Raw genomic sequence first — 12,499 nt, 5'->3', positions numbered from 1 at the left:
TTAATTTTGGACATTTGGAAATGGCTTTTCCTGCAATATCAAGGTCTTTATGGACTGGCTATGTTTTGAACACTTGTTCAAGTTGAAAGGCGCTTTGAATTTGATAACCACAGATGAATAAATATTCATTAGCAATTAAGATGTGCAGAGCAGGCACAGCTTCATTTGAACAAGTAGGCAGGATTGATGGTGAGTATCCAGAGGTGGAAGGTTAATGCATTAACCCACATCAGCTCATCTAACCTCACAATATCTAGTTTGAGTGTTGATGTTCTAAAAGTAATTTTGATCTTGCTGTCCGGAGATCTTAGATAAATACGATGTAATGCTCAGTGGATATTTTAAGGATAATTCATGTGAGTAAAGCCAAGGGAATGGTCTCATCTGATGTTGCCTGAATATCTAATGAGTAGTTTTGGGTACATCCCTTTATTGTCCTCTCATTAGTATTTATCTATCCAGTAAAATACTTAAATTTCTTAGCTTAGCTTTATTTAAGTACTGGTGTAAAGTAGTACTGATTAGTAATTATTTACTAATGGCTTATTAAACTACTCCTGTTTCCTACTGTTGTATTTATTTGTAATGAATGGTTTCTCAAGAACTGTCAGAAGTTAATATTCAGTTAATACAAAGATTTTTTTTTCCCCTCCTCACTCATTTTTTTCTTTATATTGATGATGTGGCAGCATTTACGAAGATTTGCACTATCTTCTGAATTAACATATATTCTGTGTATGTAGTTTTGATATTTTCAAAATATGTGGCAAATTAATATTCTGTGTCTACACTGTCATGGCCAAAACTTCCATTTATTTAACATACCTTTCTTTTCATTCTGAAATCTTCAATTCTGGTTCAATTCTGTTCAACAGCTAGACATGGATCTTGATGTTGAGAAGGTTGAGCAGCGGAGCTGTAGTGGGTGGATTTCAGTCCCGTCACTGCTCAGCGCAGGATCTGGCCCATGCGGCCAGCAGGGTGGTACCAACCTGAGCTGCTGGATGTGCAGGAGAAGGTGAGGGGGATCTGTGCAGGGCTGAGCTGGGGCTCTGCTCCCACGGTTTCACTGGGGTAAATATCTTCTGCAACTGCAGTGAGATGAAAGAGACAAAACCCAACCACCTGCTTAAGCACGTGGACACCTGCAGCTGCATCACTGACTCTCTCGGGCAGAGCAGGCAAAGTCTTTGAGCTTAGCAGCTTTAAAATCACTGACCCCGAGCAGACACAATTTTCGAGGTACATTTTAAAGACAGTTTACCCATGTGTAATACTAAAGAAACTTACCGCTCACCTCACTGTGGAGCAATTCTTTGTATTCCAGTTCTAAGGGCTTTGTCTGTATAGATGTTGTGTTGCGCAAGCTGAATTGCTGACCTGTGTTATCAAGTAAGATGGCCATGGTGCTGTTTTGCTTATCATTTAAGTTGGATGTAATTACTCGCCATTGCGCATTTTTTTGTCCCAACACATTCAAACACAACAGCTGGCTTTCCAGCACAGGTTTCTGTTACGAGGCAGCCACCGAGGTTGTCCCAGGTTGATGCTCTACTTTGCAAACAAGAGCAGTCGGTCAAACACACCGCTCAGGTGTTCTTTCACAGGCAGAACAGAGAACAGGACTGAACATTGTCATCGGCTGTTGGAACAGTAATTACTCAGTGATACTCTCCCATAATTATTGTAAGTAAAATAGAAAATACTTTTTGTTTCTAGGTTTTGCTAGGACAGCCTGGTTCACTCCTGAGGTTGATACTGTTTTATCCTTGCACTATACTTCTAGTGAGGGAAAACAAATACAGATTTTAACAATGTTACTTTGAGAAGGGCTCAATAACATCCCCTATTAAAAACATACTGAGTAGTAGTGAAAAGGGGGAAGAGTGACTTTTAAAATGCAAAGTGTGTGCGTGAGGCTCTACTTTTCAGAATTTATTTTCTCACTTCAAGGCAGTCGTCGTTATCAGTTCCTTTCTGAATAGCAGCCCAGCCTGCTTGAGATAACGTCTGATCTAATGATAATATAGCTGTGCTGTTTCATTTCCAATTCAAGGAGTAAGCAAGGAACAATGTTTCTTTATAGGTCTTAACGACCTTAAAGCCCTTGGTAACTTTGATCTTACCATAAAGCAAGCAAATGGAAAGGCTGCTGGAATTTTTGCCTGTTGGCTCGGGCAGCCAGTGCAGCACTGCCAGTCAAGGCAAGAGAGAAATTGCTGACAGGACAGAAAGGAACGTCTGATCCTCTGCTGTCGGCCAAGCCGCAGGTGATTTGGGCATTGTAAACAGACAATAACTGAACAGTAAGAGGAACTTTACAATCCTTCCTTTGTTTCAATGAAGAACTGAAATGTTGTGAAATATTTTCTTCTGTTTCGAGGGGTACCGTAACAGAAATAAATTACACAGCTTATGCACAGACCCTCACACTTAAAATTTATAGACTGTTATCAATGTTATTTACAAAAATATATATCTCGCAGTTCCAAATTTATTCTTTGGTGTAACTGAAGACACATTTAATAGTGATCTTTTTCTAACGCTAAACCATCCAATCAAGATCATTTGCATGCAAAACTCACAAAAGCCTACAAGTCAAAAGTGGACAGATGTGTTTTTTTAAATGTAACTGTAATTTTGGTTCTCTATCTGTTAGGCAGAGGGAGCTTCTGAGTACTGGCCTAACACTCTTCTTTCATGATGGGGTATTTGTGCTGGCTTGAAAACCAGAACTAGTGAATACAGTGATGGTTTGGAGGTAAATTTGGGCTTTGTGACACCAGTAATCGAACGCAGATTTGGCTCGGTCCTGGAGCACAGAGCTGGCACCTCAAGTCATCAAAACACTCGGCTGTGCTCATCCTTGAGCAGTTCTGTGTGCAACATACACTTGCTTTACATGTGCAATTCTAGCTAGAGTTTCCAAAACACCACTGAAGTAGGATAAACCAAGCAGAGGCTGAAAATATTTGTACATTACAAAGAAAGAAAACTTACTAGAAAACTTACTGTTTGTCTTAGAATAGTTACAGCACATTAGTTTAGTTTAATTACTACGGTAATTTACGTGACTTGTGTATTTTTGCTGTAATTATAATGTCACTGAAGCTGCAAATCCTGTACAAAAATAAATAAATAGTGCATTATTGAAGCAGCTGTTCAGGCAATTATTGCGGTGCTGACGTTGGAGAGCAGCGCTATTTAATCAGGGCAGCTTTCTCACTAGTATTGCGGTTTAGTGTTTTGCTGTAATGATTCCCAGCATGTGTGCACAGCTATAGAGGAATTGTTCTGAGGAAGGGGAGCAGTGATGCATCTGTGATGGTCACACAGAAAAGACCAACAGCTTGTGCTGCAGGGAAGGGGGTGCGGATCCTTGGTGTAACAACTAGGAAACCCTAGGAGTTCTCCTGAACTCAACTAATTTCTTTTATATTTTTCCTAAAGTTTACTTTGTTACATTTCAAGGCACTGTGTGGAAATGGCCAAGATTTGTTTTAAAGATTGTGTGGAATGGGGTTAATTCTTGAGTGTGTGCTGTCTATGTAACCTCTAACATACCAAAGGGGTGAAAATGTAATGAATTATTTTTTTCCTTTGAGGTGTGATGGAGTTCAGTCTTTTTAGGATATCTTATGTAAACAAATGAGTTTTACCTTACATTTAATTATCTTGATGCTGTACATGCATTTATTGTACTCCAATAGGATTATTTTTAAACTTCCAGACAGGAGCTGTTATCTGTGGCTTCTTCAGAGACTTGGAGTATGAGCTGTGTGTTCGCTGGATGCAGCTGGGCTCCTTATTACCTGTATTCGAGGAATCACAATCAGGAAAGAACAAGGGTGAGTTGCAATTCTTTAATGGTTGTTAATGGCTGTTCGTTTGCAATGAACATGTAGAGACCAGCCAGGACATCACACAAGCTGGCCTGCCAACAAAAAATGTACATTCCAAGCAGAACAGACAAGGCAAGAACACATTTGGCTCATTATCAAATAAAAATTGTCTTTATTTATACACTCAATCTGCTGTAAGCCTCCCTCTCACCTGGGAGACTTTATACCCACAGAGGGGCTGCTCTGGGATTTGGGCCATTTGAAAGAAGAATATTCTAATTTTCCTTTACTGAATCAAATTCTAACTTGTTTTTTTTCCCTGCATGCCATTTTTAAACACATTTTTTTTAAACACACCACACCAGCAAGATTAAAATAGAGCACTTTTATGGCAAACACACTTAAAGGAGCTAAGCTGACCTTGGTGCTCTCAGCCTTAATTGTCCATAATTATAGAAGAAATGAGAGAATGGGACAGTGTAATAAGATTCTGGAGTCAGGCTCGACAATTTCAGTGCTTTGCACATTTGCCACCATCAGATATTGTATTTCTTTTAAGAATAAAGGAAAATAATTGCCTAAATATTGGTCTGTGCTGGCTAAGGACTATATTGTAGAGAGCTGTAAAACAAGATAACTGGAAAAACCAAGGAAAATGGAAACAGCACTTCTATTCCACTGAAAGCTTCCTGTCTAGCAGAGTAAAGCTATTTATATGGCATATATCTAATGGATTAAAGTCTCCTTTTCCAAACCTGTGTGCTTTATCTTGCAGCGGCACACCATTCGATAGGACTTTTAAAGCTTTTAAAATTGCAAATTCAGGGTTATCATGTTGCTTCCAGTCTTACCCAATTTGCCAAGGTATTGTTCAGTCCATTTAATAAAGATGGGAAGCGCTCCCTGACGTCAGTCATTAGCGCTTGGGTCTCTTCTTGCAAGTCCTGAGTGGTGCCCTGCAGAAAAGAGGGATAATAAATTATACACACTGGGATGTGTCACGTCTTTGGGACACTTTGCATTAAACATTTTTTAAAGCACTCCCCTCACGTTTTTCTCACGTTCCTTCTCTCTAGTTCCCCTCTTATTGCTGAGAGTGATACATCCTGATTTTAGTGTCACTTACTCTTTAATTGAAGGATAAATAAATGAAGGTGCTCTAGTTGGGCAGAGAAATTTGCTTGGCTTTGTCTTGCTTTGTTGATTTTAATGCGTGTTTGGTAATTACTAACACAAAAGCAAAGGAAGAGGGACAAATTCTTGTAAGCTGAAATGAGAAGGCACTGTATTCTCTTTTGAACACAGACAAAGCAGTGGATCTGCATGGCAGAGTTATTAATTGTTGAATTAGGCAAAGACTACACCTTGCAATGGAGCTAAAATGCCTGCAAAGTAACATCAGGCACACAACTGAATTTTCTTATTGTTTTACAACTCTCCCTCAATTTTTCAATTTTCAAATTCCTCAATATTGTCTTAGAATACTTTTATTCTAAAAGCATATGAGTACATTCAGTTCCTATGAAGGTATTATGTGTATAAAATACTCTCATTTCAGTATTGTTGAAAGTTACAAGTTCTCCATGTGGTGCAAAATGAATATTTTAATATGTATTTAACAGAATGGCACCTCAGTGTAACTTCATTCAAAACCAAAAACTGAATGTAAAACAACATGTTGTCTCAGTGTAGAATTTCTGCCCGACTTCATGCATGACAAATTTTGTAAAAAAAGATACATGGATTTGGGGCCATAATTCTGCCCATAATTTCTTTGTTTCAGGACCCGTCTCATGCTGGCCACCATCAGGCATGAGTGATCAACTTGGATAATCCTGAGTGGTTTGGTTCTGAGTTCAAAGGTAATTCTTGCTTTGCTATGTTTTTCTTAAGTAAGCACAGCCAAACAGTCTTTTTTTTGTGTGCCAAACCACAGCGATTTCATATTATGTAGTCAAACCTCTGCAGACACATAAATGTTTGCTATTAAACACATGTGAATTGAATGACTAACAATTTTGGAAGTGTTTGGTTCTGATAAAGCTATAAATAAGCTAATTTACATAGCAACTTAGTTATGTTTACTCTTAATGACTTTTTTAAAAATCATTGTAACTGATGGGCTGCCAGTACATTTTGGAAAACAGACATTTTTCCAATGAAAAAATGAGTATGGAGTCGTATGTTTCCTGAAATATAGCTCTCAAGGAATACAGTCAATATTCTAGGACCATTTTACAGAAATATGTCTCTTCACATATTAGTATAATATTTCATCAGGAATGTTTTTTAAGTAATGCCACTGTTCAAACAACGGATACTGTAATATCCTCCACTTTCTTAAGAGAACTTGGTTCAAATGCTCAAGAGTAATTTAACTGATGGTTTCACAAATGTCTCCACAAACATATAGATAATTCCTGAGTTAGTCTTACCCTTTTATGATTTGTTGCACAAGTTTCTAGACCTTCTGTTTTCATATATTACCCCATTCTAATTGCAATAATCGCCCAGGCAGTAATATTGATTAGTTGATACCTCAAGTTTTTGACTCAGACAGTAAAACTTGTTTTAAAGTGGTTAACACTGTATTGCTTCAAACTGGTGCAAATACATACACTAGACAACATTTCAAATTAGATGTTCTAAAGCAAGTAAACCTGTTCTAGCAAAGTGGGACAAAAAATTCCTATTGCCTATGAGTCATAATTGTCTAACACTATCCGTTTGCCCTTTGCTTTGTTATATTTCCACTTTTTAATGGCATTACGTAACCTTCTTCATCAACTGTTTGAGACTTTTATGTCTATATAAGACATCTTTTTTCCACAATATTCTTTTTTTCTGTCTTTCTTTCTCATATTTATCACCTCCGAGTCTCCACCCGAACACTTGTGGCTGCAAATACTCAGCTCATTTTCAATGATCCTGAGCTGCTTTCCTGTGGGTGAACAATAATTTTTCTGTCAAGAGTATCACACCAGTTTTGGCATTTTAGATATTATTTTGCCATTGAGATTGCCTTCCATTCCCTTTGGAAAAGTGCCACCAGCTACACTTCTTCCAATTTACACAGAAAAATCTTTCATATAACAGTTCCTTATTCAATACTAATATAGATCTAACCATCTGTAACACATATCCCTCCACCACTACTGGACATGCATTCCTGTTATAACTACACTGTGATCCCACTGTGGCTATGTAGTTAATAGGATTTTTTTAATCCGCCTACAATCTCGCTTTTGTATATCCTTTCCAGTTGAAATATTAGTAAGGCTACAGAGAAGATGCATTCCAGACCTTCTAGTCTTTTACAATTGAATTTAGACTTGAGCTGGTGTTTACAGCAATGAGACTGGGAAGATTTCAGTAGGGATTGTTGAACTGGAATAAAAGGGAAGGAGGAGCATCCCTAGAGGAAATCTGGGGAGAAACAAAGTTCAGCCTGAGGTGTAGCACTATGTTCAGGTCCTGGTAGCCTGGTTCCTGGGGAAGGAAAGTCAGTAAGCAAAGGAGACCGTTCTTCTAAGTGGAGATGTCCCTGGAGAATACAGTGATCCTTACAAGCACAACTCTGAAATTACTACATTTGGAAAGATTTTGAGGTATTTCTGGATTTCATGGATTTAAAGGCAAGAAAATAATATTTGGAGATTTATTTATTTTTTTTAAACCATTATTTTTCATTAAACTGTTGTTAATATACTAGGTGCACTTGTATATGCCCTTGTGCAAACCAATTTTTTGGTTTGCACGTGCTGGTAGTCAAATTATTCCTTCCTCAGAGCAAAGTTTTCCTATGGTGGGTAACGCATCTTAAAAACTGTAGAGTTAATAAAGATCTGTTCTTTATCAATACTTCCTTAATAACGCCATTCAATATTAAAGTGCAAGGATAAGTATTTACCAAGGTCCTGCAGAGCTGCTGCTAATGTCTTGGTAATTTAATTTCTTAGGGTGCTTCTTGTATGCTGGTCTCTATAAAAACAGTTGCCAACTCATCTTGGCCCTGGCAGAACCCATGGCTTTCCTCTTCACCCAAGGATGTTGCAGGCACTCCTGACAGTGTAACAACCTTGACTCCTTATGAGAAGCACATAAGCACCTATCATAAAAGTTATCCAGCTCTCAGGAAAAAAACATTACCAATATGCTCCATGGCCACTTTTGCATCCTGTAGAGACACGGATTTCAGACTGCAAAAGTGTTGGGATCGAGTGTTTTCCTTTGGTTTGGCTAGTTCCCTGCTTCTGTCTTTCCATTCTCTCTCCGTGCCTCCCCTGCTGTGCTTGAGTCAAGGAATTCAGTGTTAAAGTGATTCGCTATGCGAACAACGTAGTTTGGACTCATAATTTTGTGGTGGTGTTTAAAGGAGAGGAGGTTGTGTGTGACCATGTCTTAGAATGGAAATGAAGTGGCCACAAGGAAATATACTTGTGCTGGGAGATTTGTCATATGGAGAGTATAAACACATCTTAAGGACAAGGTAGAAAACAACCTATATTAATGGAACAGAGCAATGCAGAAATTTATGGTGTTGAGCCTTGCAGTGACAGAGGTATTAAAGAACCTCAAATGAGCTGCAGGATACGTAAGTCTTCTGGTTAATGAATGATGCTGTTAAAACCTCAGGGTGTAGAGGGAAAGGCCTTTGTGTCTTCCTTGAATGTGTAAAAATGGTACCTGCTGATTTTGGAACCACTTCTAATGGTTTTGAGATGATGTAGCTTGACTGGGTTGTTGTGGTGTTTGCTGTACCCTGATGTGACCAGAATGTCAAGAAATAAGCATTATTGACAGAGATATGGCAGCCCAGCAAGTGCTCTGCACCGACTACCTTTGTGTTGTTTGCTGCTTCTGTCTCTGCACCCACTTAGGACTCGAGAAGGGTTAAGTGTAGCTGTAGAGCTTGCAGATGAAGATACGTTGGGTTGAAGAAAAGGATCACCTATTCTCATCCTGACATCCTGAAGTTGTAACCTTCAATATGTACGGATTTGTACAAGCGGAAGGCTGAAGTTTCTCTGCACTGGGTGTAAATACAACTCTGTATCATTGTTTGTGGAAGGTGTGAACTACACAACAACCCTTATAGAATTGTAGAATCATCAAATCATTTTGGTTGGAAGAGACCCCTAGGATCATAGAGTCCAATCATAACCTAACACTGGTGCTAAACCATGTCTTTAAGAACCTCATCTATGCATCTTTGAAACACCTCTGGGGATGGTGACTGCACCACTACCCTGGGCAGCCTGTTCCACTGCTTTACTTCCAGCATTTCTGGCCCCCAAAGCTTTGTTCAAAGTCTGGCACTATTTGATATTTTCATTCAGACTCCCACTTGAGTTTACAAGTGACTGTAATAATATCAAGTGTTAGGTTTGCTGTTGTGTTTGGGTTTTGTTTGGTTGGTTGTTTTTTGTTTGTTTTTTTGTTTTGTTTTGTTTTTTCTTTCAAAGCTTCCAGCTGTTGTATTTGGAGAAAAAAACCTTGAAACAAGTGTGATCGGAACCTTTATGGATTTTACAAATCCTTGTGCATGTGTAAAAACAGAAGCAACTAAGGGGATTATTTAACGCTTCAAGATTATAATCCTTCATCATAGCGATGCGAATATTACCACTAGGTGCAAAGCTACAGTTTAGCAGTCACTGTGTAGGTTAAATGACAAGGAGGGAACTGTGTAATGGAGAGGTTACATCTTGGAACTTCGAGATTTCTCACGTCTTAAGTGGTGTAAGTATGAGCTGATCCCTTTAATCCTTTTGTTTCCTCACAATGAGAATCTATTATTTTTATTGGAGAAAAATGCAAAGCCGAACATTACATTGTAATAAGTAAATAAGTAAAAAGCTGGTGAGGAATCAGTCTATAATAATGGTGGCTTTGCTTTGTTTCCTGCTTGGTAGCAGCAAGAAGTGCGGGCGCTGGCTGGAGGACCATCTGCAGCAAGGACGAGGAAAGTCATAGAACCAGCCAGCAGTCGAGGTCTGACAAAAACATGCAAAGGGTCAAAACAGTGATTTCATTAAGCAGCTACTTGCAGAATTATCTTTTCCTCACTCCAAAAGCTGGGAGACAATCTGTCATTTCAGCTTTTGTCCAAAAATGACCTGAAAAAAAATGTGGTAGGTTAGAAATTGTGGATAATGAAGTTAGGACTTAATAAGGTGTTGCTATTTTGGGTCTGCCTGATGTATAAGTCAAGAATCCTTGGAGTGGGCAGACTCTTGGACTTCCTAGTGCTCTGTGCGTATGTGTCTTCAAACTGGCACAAGTAGGTAGTTATATAAGTATTTATTTTACGTTAGTGTGCATTTTGACAGCCTAAATACAGACCAGGCAGATTTGGGCTCTTAAATCCCAGGCTCTGTTTTGCCCTTAGTTGAATGATCAAACTGTATGTGCTTCAGTTAAGCGTAAATGAGAATTTATCCATTTCTAGAAGGCAAAATTCCTTGGGAGGTTTAAGAAACAGTTTTCCGTCTTTTGGAAGGACTCAAAAGAGGGGGAGGAGGACTCTCTTTTTAAAGATCTTAAATAACTAATACATGCATTTCTGTGTCCTGAAACCAATTCTTCAATTTTTCACCAATTAGGTTTCATATGAAGCAATACACTTATTTTATTTTATTTTATTTTATCAGAGAAATGTACTGTAATTAGATGTTAACCTTGACATGCCTGTGTTCAGAAAATGACTCTGATGTCTGTGGAACTGCTCCCAGAAGTGCAGATTCCTTTCTGTTGGTACATTTCAGATAGAAAGGAACACCACAAAAAGAAAAAAAAATAATGTAAGGCTGAAGAACTTGAGAGATTGAAGACTTGAGACTAAAACCTAACAGTTGTTCCCACTAATAAGAGTCCAGAATGGACTTATGACAGGCCTCGTGAACAAATAATTCAGATTTAACACACTACCAAGTCCCACCCTTCAACAAAGCCTTCATCTTCTGAAAAGTCAACATTTCTTGAAAAAGCATCTGAGCTCCCTTAATTTTGCTAGCTGATTCAAACCAGGAATTCAGATATTTGAGGAGGAATAGTTAGTAATTAATCAAGTTTCTTGCTCTTTTGGGTTTTTTTTCAGCTTTTTCAGGGGGTTTTCATCAAACTGCAAATCGAAACGCCTTTCCATGCTCTGCACATTGCCCAAAGCAGCGCAGGAAGATCAGGGTTGCTGCTAAAGAGACTGTCAGATTCTCAACAAGGTAAAGGTGAAGGAGGGGAGGACACAAAAAAATTTGAGGGGGGTGTCACAGAGGCAGCTGTTGCACCTTATGGACCTGCAGAGCCCTCAGTAGGCTTCAGTGTGAACGTGCTGCAGCAACCCGAAGTTTCCTTAAGGACACGGACAATGCAAAACCCTTTGGAGCATCCTTGAGATGGCAGAGCAGAGTTGTGAGGATGTAGCTGAGAGTTGGTGCTATACTTGTATGAATTATATGTACTATCAGGAACCAGTAATTAGCTGGAAACAAATATTAGTTCTCCTTTTCCCCCTTTATTTCTAGGCAGTGAAGTCAATCCTAAAATTAACATTGTCAGCTACAAATGACAGGCTGAAATCACCTCCTTGTAGGACACTTTAAATCTTTGAATATTCCTAATGCTATCTCATTACAGCTTGAACAATAAAGAAGCAAACAATAGATTTTGATCAAGTAACGCTCTTAAACACTTACTGATACTTCAATATCCTGAAGCACGAACAGGCAAAGAGAAAATGTACCTTTTCTGTGCAATCTTGTAATTCCTTTCTCAGCTGAAAGGATAGATAATAAATAGTGACAGTACATAAGCTTTGGATCTATTAAGACCTACCATTTGCTATCTTGAAGAACACCAGTTATTAATTTACAGACATAATCAAGTGATTTATATTCATGATTATCATTCAAACTATCATGACACTTGTTCCCTCTACATCAGACTCCTCCTCAGTTCCTGCTTTTTGTGCTCACTAGCTATAAAAATGAATGAGAGGTTTGGGTTTGGTTTTTTTTTTTAGAAGCCTTGTTATAGCAGTTTTTTTCTCAGATTTTCTCTCTTAAGAACTGAATCATCACAAGCTCCTGAGAAACAGGTACTGCAGTAACTACAGTAAGACTTTCAGCAATTATTGCTGTATTTTAGAGATTAGCAACAAGTCATTTCCTCATTTGTACTAAGAGCTGCAAAATTTCTGCATGTTCAGGTGGAATTCTTATCTTTGCAATCACTGTTATGGCTTGTACTGATCTCTAACTAGACCTAATAAAAATTCATATAATGCACTGGGATTGAATTTCAGACTATGTTCATTACTTCTACCATATTTTTTTGGCTCAGAAGTGGTTTTTGAATTAGGATAAAGGCCCATGGTTTAGACACACAGAAACCTATTTATCTACAAACAATACAGTTTATAAAATATCTATTGCATTTCTTTTAGAAGAACTACACATAGTTTGAAAATGAACTGCAAACATGTTCTACTTTTCCATGCCAAAGAAATTATTCAATTGACATTATTTCTGCATCTGGTGAGTAAACAAAATCAAAATCTTTTGGCTGTCAGTTGCTATAAACTGAATGCTGCTGTTGTCTCAGACCAAACTCAGGGTATCTAACGTTGAACTGTGAGGGTCTTTGGGAAAATGAGATGA

The sequence above is a fragment of the Columba livia genome, chromosome 9, assembly GCF_036013475.1.
Source record: "Columba livia isolate bColLiv1 breed racing homer chromosome 9, bColLiv1.pat.W.v2, whole genome shotgun sequence".
NCBI classification, from domain to species: domain Eukaryota; kingdom Metazoa; phylum Chordata; class Aves; order Columbiformes; family Columbidae; genus Columba; species Columba livia.
Note: the sequence above shows the minus strand (reverse complement) of the source record.